This window comes from Penaeus vannamei, chromosome 27 (genome assembly GCF_042767895.1).
Source record: "Penaeus vannamei isolate JL-2024 chromosome 27, ASM4276789v1, whole genome shotgun sequence".
Lineage (NCBI taxonomy): Eukaryota > Metazoa > Arthropoda > Malacostraca > Decapoda > Penaeidae > Penaeus > Penaeus vannamei.
This window is the reverse complement of record NC_091575.1, coordinates 34,555,950-34,570,504: the sequence shown is the minus strand read 5'-3', so window position 1 is coordinate 34,570,504 and position 14,555 is coordinate 34,555,950. Positions and strand designations below refer to the sequence as shown.

The window sequence follows — 14,555 nt, the reverse complement described above, 5'->3', positions numbered from 1 at the left end:
AATTCATTGATAATAAGTCCTTATTCAGATTATCGATAATAATCGAAATTAAAATAATGCGAAGCTTGAAATCAATAATTATTCTAACTTACCGATAACACTGATAATAATAAAAGTGAGCAATAGAGTTAATCAACTGTTGATTATAACAAAGTGTGCTAGAGTATTTTGCAACAATGGAATAATAACAAATAAATTTCAGTTTTAGTGACGATGCGCCTAATGATCATGAACGAGTGAACACACTATTCGCAAATCAGCGTACAAAATCTTTACTTACTCGCACCAGCCGGGACTCGAACCCGGGTCTCTCGCGTACGAGGCGAGGATTCTACACACGAACCATTAGTGCTTTTCTTTCAACTGGTATTTTAAGGAGAAATCAGTTGATACTATTAGTCATAATTTTCTTCACCCTTATATGTCTATGTTTTGTTGTTTTCTTGCAATTACAGTCTCTAATCATTGGTGATTTTGGAGCTTATTAATAACACTGATATTACTGCAATGTTATTCGGTGTACATGATTGCTGTTACTCGTTTTGAAATTATTATCATCCCAATTGCTTTTTAAGACCTGAAGCCACTGGTCGCTAAATACACACTAACCCATATTGTGTAGGCCTTCTCGTCGCGTCAGTGACCAAGATAAAAATTCACCCTGACAATTTTACACAGCCTTTCGGATAGATCGCACGCTGATTTTTATTTCATTTTTGATTTTTATTATTACTATTATTTTTTTTTTTTTTTCACATGGCCCCATAAGTAAACGGTCAGATTAATCAGCTAATTATTTTTGCCAACAAAGAGATGTTTTGAAGAAATTTATGATTCTTTAAGACCTGCGACAGAAAAAAACGTTTTAAAACTTGTTAAGGCCTTAAATTTCCAGAAACAACAATTATTTAAGTCATTTTAAAATCTTTTTAAGGATGCGCCCGAACACTACACACACACAGCCCTTCCTCCCTGTCTCCATCGATCCAATCACCTTCCATTCTATCTTCTTCCCTCCATATTCAACTCCATTTGAACAATTATCAGTATGACAATAATTATATAGAAAACGGGCGACAATTCTCAATTCATCGTAATAAAATGGAGAATGATTTTATAATGATATCCGTTGCTCCTTTCTTTGGCCTACACGATGGTATGATGTAGTGAACAATGATAATTACGATGGAAATGATAGTGCAGCAGAAACAAAACAAAACAGTTACAGAAAGAGTAATATAGGTGATGATTGCAAGACGAGTCATCCATTATGTCATTAGTCAGAGTGTCGATAACAAAAAAAAATAATAATAACAATAATACGAAGGTTGAAACCAATTATTATTCTAATCTATCGATAATGTTGATAATAAAAATTGATTGCTAGACTTCATTAATCGTTAATAATCACGGTAAAGTGTGCAGTATTCGTACAGTGTTCGTTTTGCAACAATAGATATAAGGAAAAATAAACAAATTTCAATTTAGTGAGTATGCTCCTTAAAGTATTAGGCGAGTGGAGCGTACTATTCATAAATCATTGGACAAAATTGTAAGTCATTCACACCAGCCGGGACTCGAACCCGGGTCTCTCACGTACGAGACGAGCATTCTACACTTGAACCACTAGTGGTTTTTCTTACTATGAACGTTTTAAGGAAAATTCATTTGATACTAATAGTCATAATTTTCTTTACTTCTATTTGTCCAAGTTTTATTGTTTTCTTGCAAATAGTTTATAATTATTGCAGTTTTTGGTGCTCATCAATAACACGGATATTACTGTAATGTTATTCGGTGTATATTATTGCTGTTACTCGTTTTAATATTGTTATTATCACTACCAGTGTTGATTACATGCATCCATACATACATCAGGGTTCTTTGAGGTGGAAGCTGATTAAGTTTAATGACCTTTGTAAGTCTTTTTAAAACTCATCCCAATCGCTTTTTACGAGCTGGAGCCACTGGTCGCTTAATACACACTTCCCCATAACGTGCAGGTCTTCTTGTCGCGTCAGTGGCCAAGGTATAGAATTTACGACATCGATATAGATATAGATACAGATTTTTACTCAGGCCTTTGGATAGATTGCTCGTAGAATGACGTTTTGCACACGGCCCATAAGTAAACGGTCGCCTTGTTCTGCAAAGATGGAGGTCTAATGTTGACAAATGATTTACGGGAAAATAGATATGACTTGGGGAAATTTAAGATGTTTTAAGACCTGCGAGAGAAAAAGCTCCGTTATTAAGACTTGTTAAGGCCTTAAATTTCCCCAAAACATATATTAAAGACATTTTTAGACTTAAGGATACGTCCAAACACTGTACACACACAACCCTTCCTCCTTGTCTCCATCCACCTTCCATTCAATCTATCCTTCCATCCATCTTCTGCGAGATCTCCGCAAAACTCATCTGAATATTTATCTCTTATGACAATACTTATATAACCGGAAAACGGGTGACCGTTCTCTATACATCGTAATAAAAAGAAGAATTAGTTTAAAATATTGTTACACCATCCTCTTTATATATATACATATATTATGTATATATATATATATATATATATATATATATATATATATATATGTTTGTATTTCGCGGGTGTTTTGGTGTGTGTGTGTGTGGGGGGGGAGGGTCCTCCCGCAGAGAGCGCCCGGGACTCGCCTGAGGAAGACGTGCTCGCGACCCCTCCTCTCGTTTCCCCGCCTGAGACTGTGATTTTCGCCCCGTGTTCGATGTGCCTTATTTCCCGAGGATTAATAAACCCCTTGGTGAAGTGACCAGCGTTTGTTTCGACCTGACAGTACCTTAGACAAGGGGACAAGGAGTGCTCGCCCCCACGTGCACACTCGGACCTTTAACGGCTGCTGAGGTTAGCGTGCTATCCTGTGGTCGTTCGGGCTTAACAATAATATCCGTTGCTGCTTTCTTTGGCCTACATGATGTAGTGAACGATGATGATTACGAAGGAAGTGATAGTGCAACAGAAACAAAACAAAAGAGTTACAGTAATTTTCATCAGAAAGAGTAATAAAGATGATGGTTGCAAGACTTGAGTTATTTGTGCTACATTTATTATATGCAAAAAACATTTCACTTACAAATGCATTATCCTGAACAAAAGTGTTCCTATCCTACGAAAGTGTATTGAATGTCGATGAATTTAAGGTAATCTCAGCTCTGAAGGGTTAAGGTTTAAGGGTTAAACGCATCATACTTATAACTCATAAAAATATCAGAAATATACAAACCAATATCTTGACATCAACCTTTCATTTGTGACTTCCTTTCGAGGCAAAGCGATCAACATTTTAACCTAACCTTAAAATAGCTACGGTGGGGTTACCTCGAGATCTGCAACACTGAAGATAACTGACCAATAAGTCATGAGAACCGTTTTTCGTTTCGTATATTTCAGTGATTAGATGCTTGATATGTGTGTGTGTGTTATTTAAACTGGTTTGTGGAAGACTGTCTACACCTCCTCCAGCTTTTATAGCAATCATGTTGGATTCATTCATAATAAGTCCTTATTGAGATTACCGATAATAATTGAAATAATAATAAAACGAAGCTTGAAATCAATCATTATTCTAACTTACCGACAACATTGATACTAATAAGTAATTACTAGACTTTTAATCTAATGTTGATTAAGGCAAAGTGTGCTAAAGTATTTGTTTTGCAACAATGTAATAAGAAAAAAAGAATAAATTTCAGTTTTAGTGACGATGCGCCTAAGGATCATGACCGACTGAGCACACTATTCATAAATCACTGTACAAAATCTATATGGTCTCACACCAGCCGGGACTCGAACACGGGTCTCTCACGTACGAGGCGAGCATTCTACACTTGAACCACTGATGTTTTATGTAGATATTGGACATTTTATGAAGTGAATTGATACTATAAATAATTTCGTTCACTTCTATTTGTCCACATTTTGTTGTTCTCTTGCACATACAGTTTAAGGATTATTATGGTTTTGGTGCTTATCAATAATATTATTGTTATTCATTGTTAATTATTGATTTTGCTCTTATGTTTTATAACATCCAGTGTTATTATTTCTATATCGAATTTACATGATACACATTGCTTATATTTTATTTACACTTTACGCCTGAAAAACATTACAGACACAGTAAAAAAGAAAAAAAAAAGAAAGCAAAAATGCTGCACTATATTCGTAATTACATAGTTGTGTGGTTTACAATAATACTCAATTAGAAATATATTTCTAAAGAAAGGTTATTTGATTACGTATGTTTTGTGGAGATATCATAACCGCCATTATTGTAACTGTCGTAAGATGTGGTTTTGTTTGTGTGATTATTTGTGTTACAGTGAACTTGTGTAACCTCTTAACTCCATTAAACGAAGCTTTTATCAAGTTTATGTAAATACCATTTCACACACAGGGTTTCGTGTAATCCTTAAAATTCCTAGAGATTTTAGGTTATCCCAGCTCTGAAGGGTTAAGATTTAAGGGTTATACGCATCATGCTGCCATATCAATGCCATAAAAATTATCAGAAATATACAAACCACTATCTTGACATCAACATTTAATTTGTGACTTTCTTACGAGGAAAACTGTCAACATTTTAACCTAACCTTAAAATAGCTACGGTGGGGTTACCTCGAGATCTGCAACACTAAAGATAACTGACCAATAAGTCATGAGAACCGTTTATCGTTTCGTATTTTTCAGTCATTAGATGCTTGATATGTATGTGTCTGTTATTTAAATCGGTTTGTGGAAGACTGTCTACACCTCCAGCTTTTATAGGAATCACGTACAATTAATTGTCCTTATTCATATCACCGATAATAATTGAAATAATAATTATACGAAGCTTGAAATTAATCTTTGTTCTAACTTACCGATAACATTGATAATAAAAGTGATCACTAGACATTTAATCTAATGTTTATTATGACAAAGATAAGTCTGATAATGTATTTCTTTTCCAACAATGGAATAAGAAAAAAAAGTCCGTTTTAGTGACGATGCGCCTAATGATCATGAACGAGTGAACACACTATTCATAAATAGGCGTACAAAACTAATGGCTTGTTACACCAGCCGGGACTCGAACCCGGGTCTCTCGCGTGCGAGGCGAGCATTCTACACTTGAACCACTAGTGCTTCACTTACTAGAGAGATTTAAAAGAGAATTCAATTGATACGATTAGTCATAATTTGCTTCACTTTTATTTGTCTGTTTTGTTGTTCTCTTGCAATTACACTCTAATCATTGGAGTTTTTGGTGCTTATCAATAACATTGATATTATTGTAATGTTATCCGGTGTACATTATTGCTGTTACTCTTTTTTTTTTTCTTTTTTTGTAATTGTTATTATCACTACCAGTGTTGATTACATGCATCCATACATACATCAGGGTTCTTGAAGGTATGATTGAGTTTGAGACCTTTGTAAGTCTTTTTAAAACTCATCCCAATCGCTTTTTAAGACCTGGAGCCACTGGCGAACAAAGATATGCCTTTGGCAAATTTAAGATGTTTTAAGACCTGCGAGAGAAAAAGCTTCGTTATTAAGACTTGTTAAGACCTTAAATTTCCCCAAAACCATATATTTAAGACATTTTAAGACTTTTTAAGGATACGCCCGAACACTGTACATCCGCACAGCCCTTCCTCCTTGTCTCCATCCATCCAAGCTGGTTTGTGGAAGACTGTCTATACCTCCAGCTTTTATAGCAATCATGTACAATTCATTCATGTGTCCTTATTCAGATTACCGATTATAATTGAAGTAATCATAATAATACGAAGCTTGAAACCAACAATTATTCTAACAACGATAACATTTATAATAATAAGAAGTGAACAACAGACTTAATCAACTGTTAATTATAACAAAGTAAAGTGTGCTTGAGTATTTTGAGTTTGTCTACACCTCCAGCTTTTATAGCAATCACGTACAATTCACTCATAATAAGTCCTTATTCAGATTACTGATAATAATTGAAATAATAATAATACGAAACTTGAAATCAATCATTGTTCTAGCTTACCGATAACATTGATACTAAAAAGTGATTACTAGACTTTTAATCTAATGTTGATTATGGCAAAGTGTGCTAGAGTATTTGTTTTGCAACAATGTAATAAGAAAAAAAAGAATAAATTTCAGTTTTAGTGACGATGCGCCTAAGGATCATGACCGAATGAGCACACTATTCATAAAATAGCTTACAAAATCAAGAATCGGTTACACCAGCCGGGACTCGAACCCGGATCTCTCGCGTACGAGGCGAGGATTCTACACTTGAACCACTAGTGCTTTTCTTACTATGGGCATTTTAAGGAGAATTCAATTGATACTATTAGTCATAATTTGCTTCACTTTTATTTGTCTATGTTTTGTTGTTTTCTTGCAATTACAGTCTCTAATCATTGGATTTTGGTGCTTATCAATAACACTGATATTACTGTAGTGTTATTCGGTGTACATGATTGCTGTTACTCTTGTTTTAACATTGTTATTATCACTACCAGTGTTGCTTACATGCATCCATACATACACAAGGTTTCTTGGAGGTATAAGCTGATGGAGTTTAAGACCTTTGTAAGGCTTTTTAAAACTCATCTCAATCGCTTTTTCAGACCTGGAGCCACTGGTTGCTAAATACACACTACCCCATAATGTGTAGGCTTTCTTGTCGCGTCAGTGGCCAAGAAATAGAATTTTCGCCCATGATTTTTACACAGGCCTTTGGATAGATTGCTCACCGAATGATTTTCTGCACGCGGCCCATAAGGAAACGGTCGCGTTGATCAGCTAAGATCAAGGTCCAATGTTGACAAATGAGATCGCAAAACTCATCTGAATATTTATTACTATTATGACAATACTTATATAACCGGAAAACGGGTGACCATCCTCTATTCATTGTATTAATAATAATAATAAATAGTGTATGATAGTGTTACACCAGCCTCTATTAATGTTTTGTATTTCGCGGGTGTTTTGGTGTGTAGGGGGGGGGGGGGCTCGTCCAGCAGAGAGCGCCCGGGACTCGCCTGAGGAAGACGTGCTCGCGACCCCTCCTCTCGTTTCCCCGCCTGAGACTGTGATTTTCGCCCCGTGTTCGATGCTTTCTTTGGCCTACATGATGGTATGATGTAGTGAACGATGATAATTCCGATGGAAATGATAGTGCAACAGAAACAAAACAAAAGTTACAGCACTTTCATCAGAAAGAGTAAAAAAGATGATGGTTGCAAGACGAGTTATTTGTGCTGCATTCATTATATGCAATAAATCACACTTCACTTGCAAATGCATTATCCTTAACAAAAGTGTTCCTATCCTACAACAGTGAATTGAATGTCGATTAATTTAAGGTAATCTCAGCTCTGAAGGGTTAAGGTTTAAGGGTTAAATGCATCTTTTTATAACGTCATAAAAATTATCAGAAATATACAAACCAATATCTTGACATCAACCTTTCATTTGTGACTTCCTTTCGAGGCAAAGCGATCAACATTTTAACCTAACCTTAAAATAGCTACGGTGGGGTTACCTCGAGATCTGCAACACTGAAGATAACTGACCAATAAGTCATGAGAACCGTTTTTCGTTTCGTATTTTTCAGTCATTAGATGCTTGATATGTATGTGTGTGTTATTTAAGCTGGTTTGTGATTGTCTATAACTCCAGCTTTTATATCAATCATGTACAGTTCATTGATAGTAGGTCCTTATGATAATAATAATTGAAAAAAATAACTATACGAATCTTGAAACAAATCATTATTCTAACTTACCGATAACGTTGATAATAATAAAAGTGAATAATTGACTTAATCAACTGTTGATTATAAGAAAGTGTGCTAGAGTATTTCTTTTGCAACAACGGAATAATAATAAATAAATAAATTTCAGTTTTAGTGACGATGCGCCTAATGATCATGACCGAGTGAACACACTATTCATAAATCAGCGTACAAAATCGTAGCACTTTCACACCAGCCGGGACTCGAACCCGGGTCTCTCGCGTACGAGGCGAGCATTCTACACTTGAACTACTAGTGCTTTTCTTACTAAAGGAATTTTAAAGAAATTCAATTGATACTTTTAGTCATAATTGCAATTACAGTCTCTAATCACTGGAGTTTTCGGTGCTTATCAATAAAACATATTACTGCAATGTTCGGTGTACATGATTGCTGTTACTCGTTTTAAAATTATTATCATCCCAATTGCTTTTTCAGACCTGGAGCCACTGGTCGCTAAATACACACTAACCCATATTGTGTAGGCCTTCTCGTCGCGTCAGTGACCAAGATATAAATTCACCCTGACAATTATACACAGCCTTTCAGATAGATCGCACGCTGATTTTTATTTCATTTATTTATTTTATTTTATTATTATTATTATTATTTTTTCACACAACCCCATAAGTAAACGGTCAGGTTAATCAGCAAATTATTTGTGGTAACAAAGATATGTCTTGGACAAGTTTAAGATGTTTTAAGACCAGCGACAGAATAAAGCTCCATTTTAAAACTTGTTAAGGCCTGAAATTTCCAAAAAAAAAAAAAAAAAAAAAAAGAAAAAAAGAAGCATATATGTAAGTAATTTTAAGACTTTTTAAGGAACACTACACACACACAGCCCTTCCTCCCTGTCTCCATCGATCCAATCACCTTCCATTCAATCTTCTTACCTCCATATTCAACTCCATTTGAACAATTATCAGTATGACAATAATTATATAGAAAACGGGCGACAATTCTCAATTCATCGTAATAAAATGGAGAATGATTTTATAATGATATCCGTTGCTCCTTTCTTTGGCCTACACGAAGGTATGATGTAGTGAACAATGATAATTACGATGGAAATGATAGTGCAGCAGAAACAAAACAAAAGAGTTACAGAAAGAGTAATATAGGTCATGATTGCAAGACGAGTCATCCATTATGTCATTAGTCAGTGTCGATAACAAAAATAATAATAATAATAATAATACGAAGGTTGAAACCAATTATTATTCTAATCTATCGATAATGTTGATAATAAAAATTGATTGCTAGACTTCATTAATCGTTAATAATCACGGTAAAGTGTGCAGTATTCGTAGTGTTCGTTTTGCAACAATAGATATAAGGAAAAATAAACAAATTTCAATTTAGTGAATATGCTCCTTAAAGTATTAGGCGAGTGGAGCGTACTATTCATAAATCATTGTACAAAATTGTAAGTCCTTCACACCAGCCGGGACTCGAACCCGGGTCTCTCACGTACGAGGCGAGCATTCTACACGAACAACTAGTGCTTTTCTTACGATGGACATTTCAAGAAATGAATTGATACTATTTGTCATAATTTTCTTTACTTCTATTTGTCCAAGTTTTATTGTTTTCTTGCAAATAGTTTATAATTATTGCAGTTTTTGGTGCTCATCAATAACACGGATATTACTGTAATGTTATTCGGTGTATATTATTGCTGTTACTCGTTTTAATATTGTTATTATCACTACCAGTGTTGATTACATGCATCCATACATACATCAGGGTTCTTTGAGGTGGAAGCTGATTAAGTTTAATGACCTTTGTAAGTCTTTTTAAAACTCATCCCAATCGCTTTTTACGAGCTGGAGCCACTGGTCGCTTAATACACACTTCCCCATAACGTGCAGGTCTTCTTGTCGCGTCAGTGGCCAAGGTATAGAATTTTCGACATCGATATAGATATAGATACAGATTTTTACTCAGGCCTTTGGATAGATTGCTCGTAGAATGACGTTTTGCACACGGCCCATAAGTAAACGGTCGCGTTGTTCTGCAAAGATGGAGGTCTAATGTTGACAAATGATTTACGGGAAAATAGATATGCCTTGGGGAAATTAATATGTTTTAAGACCTGCGAGAGAAAAAGCTCCGTTATGAAGACTTGTTAAGGCCTTAAATTTCCCCAAAACATATATTAAAGACATTTTTAGACTTAAGGATACGTCCAAAAACTGTACACAGACCCAACCCTTCCTTCTTGTCTCCATCCACCTTCCATTCAATCTACCCTTCCATCCTTCTTCTGCGAGCTCTCCGCAAAACTCATCTGAATATTTATCACTACTATGACAATACTTATATAACCGGAAAACGGGTGACGATTCTCTATTCATCGTAATAAAAAGAAGAATTAGTTTAAAATAATGTTACACCATCCTCTCTCTATATATATTTTTTGCATTTCGCGGGTGTTTTGGTGTGTTTGGGGGGGGGGTCTCGTCCAGCAGAGAGCCCCCGGGACTCGCCTGAGGAAGACGTGCTCGCGACCCCTCCTCTCGTTTCCCCGCCTGAGACTGATTTTCGCCCCGTGTTCGATGTGCCTTATTTCCCGAGGATCAATAAACCCCTTGGTGAAGTGACCAGCGTTTGTTTCGACCTGACAGTACCTTAGACAAGGGGACAAGGAGTGCTCGCCCCCACGTGCACACTCGGACCTTTAACGGCTGCTGAGGTTAGCGTGCTATCCTGTGGCCGTTTGGGCTTAACAATAATATCCGTTGCTGCTTTCTTTGGCTTACATGATGGTATGATGTAGTGAACGATGATAACTACGATGGAAATGATAGTGCAACAGAAACAAAACAAAAGTTACACCAGTTTTCATCAGAAAGAGTAATAAAGGTGATGGTTGCAAGACGAGTTATTTGTGCAACATTCATTATATGCAATAAATCAAACTTGACTTACAAATGCATTCTTAACAGAAGTGTTCCTATATTACAACAGTGAACTGAATGTCGGTGAATTTAAGGAAATCCAAGCTCTGAAGGGTTAAACGCATCATTCTTATAACATCATAGCTGCGTTGGGGATACCTCGAGATCTGCAACACTAAAGATAACTGACATTAAGTCATGAGAACCGTTTTTCGTTATGTATTTTTCAGTGATTAGATGCTTGATATTTATGTGTGTGTGTGTTATTTAAGCTGGTTTGTGGAAGATTGTCTATACCTCCAGCTTTTAGAGCAATCATGTACAATTCATTGATAATAAGTCCTTATTGAGATTACCGATAATAATCGAAATAAAAATAATACGAAGCTTGAAATCAATCATTATTCTAACTTGCCGATAACATTGATAATAATAAAAATGAGTCATAGAGTTAATCAACTGTTGATTAGGCAAAGTGTGCTAGAGTATTTCTTTTGCAAAAATGGAATAATAAATAATTTTCAGTTTTAGTGACGATGCACCTAATGATCATGACGGAGTGAACAAAATACTTAATGATTTGTACCAGCCGGGACTCGAACCCGGGTCTCTCGCGTACGAGGCGAGGATTCTACACTTGAACCACTAGTGCTTTTCTTATTGCAAGCATGTTAAGGAGAATTCAATTGATACTATTATTCATAATTTGCTTCACTTTTGTATGTCTATGTTTTGTTGTTTTCTTGCAATTACACTCTAATCATTGGAGTTTTTGGTGCTTATCAATAACACTGATATTACTGCAATGTTATTCGGTGTACATGATTGCTGTTACTCGTTTTAAAATTATTATCATCCCAATTGCTTGTTAAGACCTGGAGCCACTGGTCGCTAAATACACACTAACCCATATTGTGTAGGCCTTCTCGTCGCGTCAGTGACCAAGATAAAAATTCACCCTGACAATTTTACACAGCCTTTCGGATAGATCGCACGCAGATTTTTATTTGATTTTTATTTTTTTTCACACGGCCCCATAAGTAAACGGTCAGGTTAATCAGCAAATGATTTTTGCCAACAAAGATGTCTTGGAGAAATATAAGATTTTTTTACCTGTGACAGAAAAAAATCCGTTTCAAAACAACATATATTTAAATCATTTTAAAAACTTTTTAAGGATGCGCCCGAACACTACACACACACAGCCCTTCCTCCCTGTCTCCATCGATCCAATTACCTTCCATTCAATCTTCTTCCCTCCATATTCAACTCAATTTGAACAATTATCAGTGTGACAATAATTATATAGCCAGAAAAGAGGCGACAATCCTCAATTCATCGTAATAAAATGGAGAATTATTTTATAATGATATCCGTTGCTCCTTTCTTTGGCCTACACGATGGTATGATGTAGTGAACAATGATAATTACGATGGAAATGATAGTGCAGCAGAAACAAAATAAAAGAGTTACGAAAAAAGTAATAAAGGTGATGACAGCAAAACGAGTCATTCATTATGTTATGACATAAATAAATACATTTCAATTTTAGTGAATATGCGTCTTAAAGTATTAGGCAAGTGGATTGTACTATTCATAAATCATTGTACAAAATTAACCGCATATCACACCAGCCGAGACTCGAACCCGGGTCTCTCGCGAACCAGGCGAGCATTCTACACTTGAACCACTAGTGCTTTGCTTACTATGGACAATTTAAGGTTAATTGAATTGATACTATTAGTCATAAATTTCTTCACTTCTGTGCCCAAGTTTATTGTTTTCTTGCAAATAGTTCATAAGTGCTGCAGTTTTTGGTGCTCACCAGTAACACGGATGTTACTGCAATGTTATTTGGTGGACATGATTGCTTCAATATTGTTATTCTCACTACCCGTGTTGCTTACATGCATCCATACATACACAAGGTTTCTTGCAGGTATAAGCTGATGGAGTTTAAGACCTTTGTAAGGCTTTTTAAAACTCATCCCAATCGCTTTTTAAGACCTGGAGCCACTGGTTGCTAAATACACACTACCCCATAATGTGTAGGCTTTCTTGTCGCTCAGTGGCCAAGAAATAGAATTTTCGCCCCATGATTTTTACACAGGATTTGGATAGATTGCTCACCGAATGATTTTCTGCACGCGGCCCATAAGGAAACGGTCGCGTTGATCAGCAAAGATCAAGGTCCAATGTTGACAAATGAGATCGCAAAACTCATCTGAATATTTATCACTATTATGACAATACTTATATAACCGGAAAACGGGTGACCATTCTCTATTCATTGTATTAATAATAATAATAAAAAGTGTATGATAGTGTTACACCAGCCTCTATTAATGTTTTGTATGTCGCGGGTGTTTTGGGGGGGGTGGAGGCTCGTCCAGCAGAGAGCGCCCGGGACTCGCCTGAGGAAGACGTGCTCGCGACCCCTCCTCTCGTTTCCCCGCCTGAGACTGTGATTTTCGCCCCGTGTTCGATGTGCCTTATTTCCCGAGGATTAATAAACCCCTTGGTGAAGTGACCAGCGTTTGTTTCGACCTGACAGTACCTTAGACAAGGGGACAAGGAGTGCTCGCCCCCACATGCACACTCGGACCTTTAACGGCTGCTGAGGTTAGGTGCTATCCTGTGGTCGTTCGGGCTTAACAATAATATCCGTTGCTGCTTTCTTTGGCCTACATGATGGTATGATGTAGTGAATGATGATAATTACGATGGAAATGATAGTGGAACAGAAACAAAAGTTACAGCAGCTTTCATCAGAAAGAATAATAAAGGTGATGGTTGCAAAACTTGAGTTATTTGTGCTACATTCATTCTATGCAATAAATCACACTTCACTTACAAATGCATTATCCTTAACAAAAGTGTTCCTATCCTACAACAGTGAATTGAATGTCGATAAATTTAAGGTAATCTCAGCTCTGAAGGGTTAAGATTTAAGGGTTAAACGTATCATACTTATAACGTCATAAAAATTATCAGAAATATACAAACCACTATCTTAACATCAAACTTTCATTTTTGACTTCCTTTCGAGGCAAAACGATCAACATTTTAACCTAACCTTAAAATAGCTACGGTGGGGTTACCTCGAGATCTGCAACACTGAAGATAACTGACCAATAAGTCATGAGAACTGTTTTTCGCTTTGTATTTTTCAGTCATTAGATGCTTGATATGTATGCATGTGTTATTTAAACCGGAAGACTGTCTACACCTCCAGCTTTTATAGCAATCACGTATTCATAATATTCATAATAAGTCCTTATTCAGATTACTGATAATAATTGAAATAATAATAATACGAAGCTTGAAATTAATCATTGTTCTAACTTACTGATAACATTGATACTAAAAAGTGATTACTAGACTTTTAATCTAATGTTGATTATAACAAAGTCTGCTAGAGAATTTGTTTTGCAACAATGGAATAATAAAAAATAAATAAATTTCAGTTTTAGTGACGATGCGCCTAAGGATCATGACCGAGTGAACACACTATTCATAAATCAGCGTACAAAACTTTGAAATTCTCACACCAGCCGGGACTCGAACCCGGGTCTCTCGCGTACGAGGCGAGCATTCTACACTTGAACCACTAGTGCTTTTCTTACCAAGGGCATTTTAAGGATAATTCAATTGATACTATTAATCATAATTTCCTTCACTTATATTTGTCTATGTTTTGTTGTTTTCTTGTAATTACAGTCTCTAATCATTGTTTTTTTTTTTTTTTTGGTGCTTATCAATAACACTGATATTACTGCAATGTTATTCGGTGTACATGATTGCTGTTACTCGTTTTAAAATTATTATC

At 35.9% G+C, this 14,555-nt stretch overlaps 3 non-coding genes across 3 annotated transcripts; all 3 read right to left on the bottom strand.

The window, feature by feature from the left end:
- Positions 1 to 5,096: 5,096 nt before the first annotated feature.
- Positions 5,097 to 5,167, bottom strand: TRNAA-CGC (transfer RNA alanine (anticodon CGC)). The gene has a single exon. It is a non-coding gene; the product is annotated as a tRNA-Ala (tRNA).
- A 2,844-nt stretch (positions 5,168 to 8,011) lies between these two features.
- Positions 8,012 to 8,082, bottom strand: TRNAT-CGU (transfer RNA threonine (anticodon CGU)). The gene has a single exon. It is a non-coding gene; the product is annotated as a tRNA-Thr (tRNA).
- Positions 8,083 to 14,272: 6,190 nt separating this feature from the next.
- TRNAT-CGU (transfer RNA threonine (anticodon CGU)) lies at positions 14,273 to 14,343 on the bottom strand. Its single transcript has one exon. It is a non-coding gene; the product is annotated as a tRNA-Thr (tRNA).
- Positions 14,344 to 14,555: the final 212 nt, after the last annotated feature.